The sequence below is a fragment of the Anser anser genome, assembly GCF_964211835.1.
Source record: "Anser anser genome assembly, chromosome: 2".
NCBI classification, from domain to species: Eukaryota; Metazoa; Chordata; class Aves; order Anseriformes; family Anatidae; genus Anser; species Anser anser.
Genome location: NC_139721.1, coordinates 144027968 through 144035996, shown reverse-complemented (window position 1 = coordinate 144035996; position 8029 = coordinate 144027968). Strand labels below are relative to the sequence as shown.

General features: G+C 40.7%; 1 long non-coding RNA gene across 1 annotated transcript; it reads right to left on the bottom strand.

The window, feature by feature from the left end:
* Positions 1-518: 518 nt before the first annotated feature.
* Positions 519-5916, bottom strand: LOC310893993. Its single transcript, XR_014579465.1, has 2 exons — positions 5731-5916; positions 519-2762 (listed from the first exon to the last, which is right to left on the bottom strand). It is a non-coding gene; the product is annotated as an uncharacterized lncRNA (long non-coding RNA).
* Between the last annotated feature and the right edge of the window lie 2113 nt (positions 5917-8029).

Sequence of the window (8029 nt, the reverse complement as noted above, 5' to 3'; positions counted from 1 at the left end):
AAATGGGGCAGTTCCTATTCTGTAATTTTGCATCAGAATACTCTTGACGCTCCTACATGAATTAGTTCTGGTCCTGGGAACTGGTTAGGTTCAGTTTACTGACTTATTCCAAACCCTTCCTGTGGATGCTTCAATCAGTTTCTCACATTCATCTCCTGCAATGAACGACGCCACTGGGAGTCAATGACCTCTTTTGTGACCAGCACTAATAGAAACACATCATTTATTTCTGCTGCAAGGTCTTGCCTTAATGGAGTGCTTTTTCTACACCTTCATCACATATTGGCCCTATTGACTTTCTAGTCAGCTTCCTGCCCTGATGTTTTTGAGAAAGGTTTTATACTTATAAAGGCCTTCATGACTTTACTAGGTTTCCTCTCTAAATCTTCACTGCCCTTCTTGATTAGAGGTCAACACTCAACTTGCTAGAGGTTATTCTCTTTTCTATTTTTCCTTGTTCAGATAAGACTTCCACTTTTTAAAAGATGCCTTTAATGCCATTTAGTGATTTCTACTGCCTTGATGTTTGACCATGACAGCATTTTGTTTTCCTTTCAGTCTTTTAAAAACTTGTCTGGTAGGTGGTATACATCTACTCCACACTTCTAAAATAGTCTTCTGAAGCAGACACCATGCTGCCAATAAACATTTTGCTGCTTTATTTAATCTTCTGATTTCCCTTATACTGTCTGATTTATTGCAGTTCTACTTTCCAAAAAATCCCAAGTCAGCTGCACATATCATCTCAGATTTTTTGTTGCTTAAGAATAGAAAAGCTACATTAATTCAAAACAGTCTTCTCATGGGAATGACCCCACTGACATGGGCTCTCATGAGAGGATTGTAGTGAAGTCAATGGACTAGCATGAGAAAGGGCTTTGAGGATCTGAACCCTTGAAACGTTTACCTTAATTAAAAATTAAGATTTTCCATATTGCTTTTCTTTTCCCTCAGTGTCTGCCTACCTTCCACTTGATTTTGGGCATTTACACACCAGAACGATCATTTGCATCTAAATGGCATAAATTAGACTTAGCCTTGTTATCCAGTCTTATGGAATATTTATTCTTCAGGGAGTTATAATTTTAAAATTGTTATACAAAAAAGAGACGTTTGTAATTAAGAATGAAATTTAACCTTCTCCTAAAGAGTAAATCTGTTTTCCATATACTTATGAAAGTTATGTCTACTACATGCAACCTGAATTGCTTCTCTTAAAAGCTATTTAAAGTGCTGCATTAATTATCATCTCCTCAGGATTCAAAGACTTGCTGGGGACTGGAAGAGAAGAAAGGTTTAATCATGGCACTCATTCACTCCAGTGACTCTTCCAACCTGTACGAAGGCAGCTGCCATCTGAGCCATTGTACAAATGGAGGGCAGCAACATCCTCCAGATGCATATGAATCATACAGGTGTCCAGCTTTTAGGGTTCTGACTGTAAGAACTGCACCTGTAAAAGGTAAAAGGCAATCTTTCTTTCCTGAGTCTGGAGACAGTGAGGGAGGGAGGCTGTATCTGGACTCCCATGCCCTGGTGCCCCAGGTGACTGTAAAGGGAAGGGACTGAGCTGTCATGCAGGTCCCCTTTGGTCCACAGGCTCCATCTCCTTCCCTTGGAGACCCAGAGGTTCCGGGGACATGCACACAGCTGACCTCTGATCAGTGGGAAGTGAGGACATGACAGGGGATGTGGGCTGTCCCGGGTGCTGTAAGACACTCTCAGGTACTGCTGTGACCTAACCTGAGCCCAGGATCAAAGGCAGGTTGAGGCTGCTCTACTTAACATTGTGCTGCAACAGCACAGCCTGGGAATGTCACCAAGCAATGCAGAGCAAAAGGAGCCCACTTCTCTGATCCACCCAAGGCACAGCATGCATGTCCCTGTAGGGACAGCCAAGGTCACACCAGTAGCCTGGGGACATCCAGGGAGCCTTTGTGCTGAAGGTGGCCCTGAGAGAGGAGACACAGTGGCTTCATGGCTCCTCCAGGCCAGTAATCCTGCATACATGAACGCCTGTGCAAGTAGAAGCAGATAAGCCAGAAGAACTGGAAAGGGACTTTGCCTTTATAAGCCTTAATTGACCTTCCCTCCTTGCAGTCCTGTGGACTTTGTGGTGTGATGTTTATTTTTCTGAGAGAGCTGGGCTTCATGGTGGTCTCTGTCTTCTCCTGTGGTTTCAACAGAAACAGGGTGAAATCCCGTATGCTGGCTTGCTGGACAACAAAATCTGAAATAGCAGCTAGTGCCCCACTGCCAGGTGCAGCAACCAGCAAATCCACCTCTAATTTTAGAATTAAAATATCCAAACCAGAACAACTGCCGCAAAAGCAAGGGTGTGGGTCCAGCAGTCCAGAAGAGGTCTGTTCCTTTTTTAAAGCCCATTAGCTCTGGGCTGTCAGCAGCATGGGGCCAGTGCATACAGCAGGCACTGCGTTCAACCAGCTCCCCAGCTGTCTGGATGCCATCCCTCGCTATGCACCCAAGGACGCACAGCGATGCCAAACACTAACTGGCTGCATGACACCCACTGGCTTCAGCACTGATGGTTTTCAGGTGTCCAAGTCAGGTTTCCAACCATCCCTGCAGTTCTGGGCTTTGGTTTGTAACTTAAGACAAAAAGAAAGTTGTTTCAGCTGCCCACACAAGGCAATGGCAAAAGTGTGCCCAAGTGTCTTACAGAAAACATCGTTTCAATCCTGCGCCTCTTGCAGGGTCAGGCCCCTCTCAAGTAGGTTTTGGCTGAAATTTATCTCAGACATCTGCAGAGATAAGAGTGGGAGACAACATTATCAGGAGCTGGTGAGGTTGTCCATTTTAACATCTAAGTAGCGAAGAAAATAAAAATTTATGTTTTAAGTGTCAGCTCAACTCAACCTTTACCACTAAGTCCCTAACGCAGCACCAAAATGACTCTTGTGGAAGAGAAAACACTGTCACAGACTGGTGTAGAGGTGTGATCCCTCCCAGTGCAGAAGGGACAGCAGTGTCATCCAGGACATATTTCAAAAGAGAATGAAGGGAACATATTGCCCAACAAAGCTCTTAAAGCGAGGCTGCATAAGAAGTCCAGCAACCACAGCAAAGGAGGTGTTTTCACAAGTTTATCCTGAAATTTTCACCAATTTGATTCTCTCACTAACAGAGGATCCATTAGGGATGTCCTGAGAAGGTATTTTCTAGTTTTAATCACATTTTCATGGTCATGCTGCAGGTCAGGCTGCCGGACTGTCAGGCAGATTTAAGATTCAGCTGTTTTTGTACTTCAGATCAACATGACTACAGGAATGACAAACACTACAGGTTACAACACGGTGGCCTTACTTTTTTCAAAATCAAATCAATTGCACAACAGGTCATATGTTCACAGATCTGTAAACATGAAGTCTCAACAAGCAAATGACACAGTTCAAGACTCAATGGGAAAAAATCACCTTGCACTCAGGACTTCAATGCATACCCTGACAAGTTAAAATACAGTAACTCTGTTTAGAAATGACAACCAAGTTTTCCTTTCTATGGACACCCTGTGCTTCAGTAGCTTAGTCAGGAATTTTGAATACAAAATATTAGTAAAGATATGCATCAGAAAAGCCAACAGAGAAAAAGCAAGGGATAAATGTCCTTCTCTTACCATACACTTCTTCATTATCTAGGATAGCAAAAGCAGTCCTTTAACACTTCACAGAATTGTTTAACTGTGATGTCGTATACAGCTAGCAGGTCTATGAAAATAAATATTAGGTATTCCTGTTTCTTTACTGCTTGGTGTTTTCTTAATCAATTACAGCACTTCTGGAGAATGAGATATTTTTTTCCAGTTACATCTTTCTGAATATACTCTTTTGAAACTTTATACAAATACCCTAGCAGACCATGAAATGAATGAGGGAAGAAAAAAAATACCCCTAGTTTTATTATAAAGACATCTTCACAAAGAAGATCTCACGTATGTTTCTACAACTAGCTGAGTACAGCTTATTCTGCTGATGAAAGATCCCTTAATTGACTTCATTCAAACCACCCCAGGTGGGTGATTAAAAGATTGATTAGGGATTTGTCCCCCTCCTGTCAAGTCTGACTGCAGCTCACTTAGATTAATAGTGTATCTCTCCCTGAGCTTGAAATGATAATGCGCTGCTTGATTGACTCAAGTGTCCCTGGGTCAAATCCAATAGGACAAACCAGTGCCGCAGAACATCTCCCTGGCTGGCATACAGTATCAGCTACTTTTCAATGCACAATATATTTATTGTCCACTGCCATATAGCTTTCCATGACAAGGGAAAGAAATCAGAAATTCAGAAGAGAAATCAGAGAAAGAATCAGAGGAAGAAAATCACTGTAATGGTGGGAAAATGAGAGGGGAGAAAAGAAAATAATCCACAGAAAGATGAGCGTAATCACACTTGCTTACCCTCTAAGAACCAATTTTCCTCTGGAAAGACTTTTCTCTAAACACCCACAGGGTTTCTGCTCCCCCCATGCGAGTGTGGCATCTTTAACCAGCAGCTGCTGGCAGGACCACACACAAGGACTTGACCTTGCATGCCCTTGTGTTCATATGAACCTTTCTGGGAATAAAACATTTGAAAGTAATGTAGCTCCTTTATTGCCTAGGATCCAAAACAGGATATTGCAACAGCAGGGAAGGTGGGAGATTCGTGGGATAAATCTGAGCAGAATATATCAGAGACCTCTCCAGAGGAGATTTTCACCTGTCCGAAACCTACCTTCTGTGGTGAGGGAGGGAATAGGATGCCCATTCCCCAAATGAAAAACAATGCTGGGAAAAGATCTCTATTAAATGAAAGCAATCAAGAGGCAGAATAAAAACACTCCTCTAAAGGAGGAGTATTATAATTTACAAATGGTGCCATGAGCTTCAGTGTCAAAACAACCCCTGCGTGGAGATCCCTAGATTCCAATGAAGCAAATTTGCCACAAGACGAGGTGATGGCTTGAGCTGAGGGCATTTGCTTGGAACAGGAAGGTATAAACAGCATCACAGTGAATTCAGAGTGAATTGTAACCAAATCAAAGCTAATCAAATCAAAGTTTGCTGGTGGCCAGAGGGTGGGGGAGAGCCGGACTACAGCAGAGCTTCCATCAGGGCAGAGGTAGGGCTGGAGCACCAGTGCAGGGACTGGTGCTCAGGAGCAGCTGAAGAATAATGAGTATCAGAGAAAATCCAGTGCCAAATCTCAGACTGAATAAAGCCCTTTCTTCACAGACAGCAGGCATGGTTGGCTGGTCTGTAGAATACCACAGCTCTTTTTTTTTTTTTTTTTAGAAATCCCTGTTACAGTCTGAGCCATCGTGATCCCCTGGGCAGCTGAACTTGACCTCTCTTGGGCTTGGATCACTGCTTGTCGGCAGTTCTGTTGAGAGACAAGCTGAATCTTTTCACATAGGAATTTCTGAAATACAGCCAGCCACCACTGACCTTTCTATTAAAAACAACATTAAACTTGATTCTCAGGCTCAGTACTTCTTGAGAAAAAATGCAAACTGCACATTTCTCAGGGAAGTGGCCACTAATAAAAACATGCATTTTAACATTTGGCACTTGACTATCCATCTGTCTCCTGGAGTGGAAAGGTGTTAGAGGCTCGATGCCTAAATACTCAGGCAGTGATTATTGCATGAGTTTTCTAGCACTGTCTCATCAGTGGACTCTGAAACATGGCAAAATAAATGATGGCTCTGATAAGCAGTGTGACAGCTTACCTCGGGACATGTAGCTGGACATCACCAGTTGAACCCTCACAGCAGTAGGCAGTAGAAAGCAGCTATCATCTGAGGGAACAGAAGGACAAACAGCATCCAGAGCCCCTGGATGAGAAAATCCACTCCAACATGCACCCCATCTCATCATATCCCACCTCACCCCACCCCACCCCATCCCATCCCATCCCATCCCACAGAGCAGAGCACAGCAGGGAAGCATTCTCGAGGAATAACCAATGACTTCGGGAGCTGCCAAATTAAGGCCTCTGAAGAATGAACAATAATTAAGAACAAGCAGAGATTTATTTTCTATCATTCATTTCTTACCGAACTCTGTGTTTTCTACCATCTGTGATGAGCTAAAACCACTCCAGCAGCCTGGGAAGCCCCAGGTATTTCACAAGCTGAGGGGAAAAAAAGGAAGACACTTTTGTCTGCAAAGAGGGTAACTTCTGAAGTTTGGTAGACATTGCTGTATTTTTGTTTTTAATGTTAAGGTCTTTGTTTCAAGCAAGCTGGCATTAGATATGGTGCAAGTAGTTCACACACTATGACTGCTGATCAGCTGAAAGCCCTAAGAATATCAGCTTTAGAATGGTCCTCCTAGTGCAAATTGTCTTAAAGCTCCGTTACTCTGAAGAACTAAGTAAAATTCTTCTCTTTCAGCTTGATGCTATGGCTTTCTCTCTCTGTTTTAATTAAAATATATTTAGTGTTCAGTATGTTACCCTTAGAGATTCTGTAAAGTGAGATATGAAAAGCAAAAACAATTAATGACTAATTAATGACATTTGCCCCTTTCCTCCCAGTTAACAAAGTAAGTTTCCAAGGATTTGTTCAATTTAGCATAATGGCAACAAGACCTAAGACCATTAAGTAATATAGAGGGACCAGGGAGTCACAATGTGTTGCAGCTTATTAAAGAATATTTCATGCTACCTTAAAAGTTCATAAATTCAATAGGCCTAGAATGTTACATTAAAAAAAAAAAATAAAAGGCAGACTTTTTATTCTGTGGTTTTTATATAATGCTCAATGATTTATTCATCTTAAGAATGCCCAGAAATAAAATCTCTACAGGAGCTGAGTGATTCTTGGAGCAGGACTCTTAAGCACGATGGCAATATGAACAACTAACAAGGCTGACAATGTAGGATTTACATTCTCTTGAAGATGGAATTATTTCTTTGGGAGAAAAAATATGATTCCTCTTGTATCTTCCTAAATTTGAGTTCTCTATTTAATGCTTTATTTTTATTTTCATTGTTCTCATTTCATGTTCCTGTTTTAAGGGGAAGCAACTTGAATCTGAAAGACGGACTTCATTTTCTTAATGCTAATCCATCATGTAGCATTTCCATGTGTCTGTGGTGTCCTTCTGCTTAAAAAGCTTAGTTAGAGAAAGCTTTAACGTGAATATTAATTTATTTCCATGGTTTTGGTAGTGTCTAAAATTATATTACATTTAAAATATTACATTTTATTTCAATTTCAATTTTCTTTCTTTTATCCAACATTCCCTCCAGGCTGAGAGAGACCTTCAAGCTAGAGGTTAATGCAGACATTTATGGTTCTACATTTTTGTTTATATTTGCACATAACCACATAAAACCAAATGAATCTCATTTCCATATACACTTGGTAGCAACAGCAATTTTCACCAGCACTTTGTATGTACAAGACAAATGTTTTATTGTTATTACTCAAAAAATTGTGATGATAATGAGTTGAACAACCTTTTGAGCAGAGGCAGACTACAGAGCTCTCAGTGAACTATGTTAACTTTAAAAATGTAATTGGGTTACCAAAAATCAAATTATGTTGTTGTGCATATAATTTTCTTCATGCAGTATTGCTGATTATCAAAATGTTTTGCATGGGTATGCTCTTTTATGATGCACTCATACACTCATTGACTTTAAATGCCAAATGATACCTTTAGTACTTAGCAGTACCACAAATGTTGAAATACATTTGGCCATTTTCCGTCAAATTAAAATTTATTCAAAATATGCTTTGTGTATTTTCCATTTTCTGTTTAAAATCCAGTAAACACAACCCATTTCTTTGTTTTTAAATCATATTATCTCAACTTTTTACTTTCTGTCACCAGACCTATCTTCTGACTGTTGTGTACATATTAGAATAAGAGATTTTATTACCAGATTAGTATTTCCTCCTTGTTCAATCTGCAAATATGCACAGGCTTTAATTCAAGTCCTCTAAATTGAACACACATGCCAAAAACTCACTTATCCCGTCAGGATTAGTCTCTCTTATGTTCAATAAAGAAAATAAA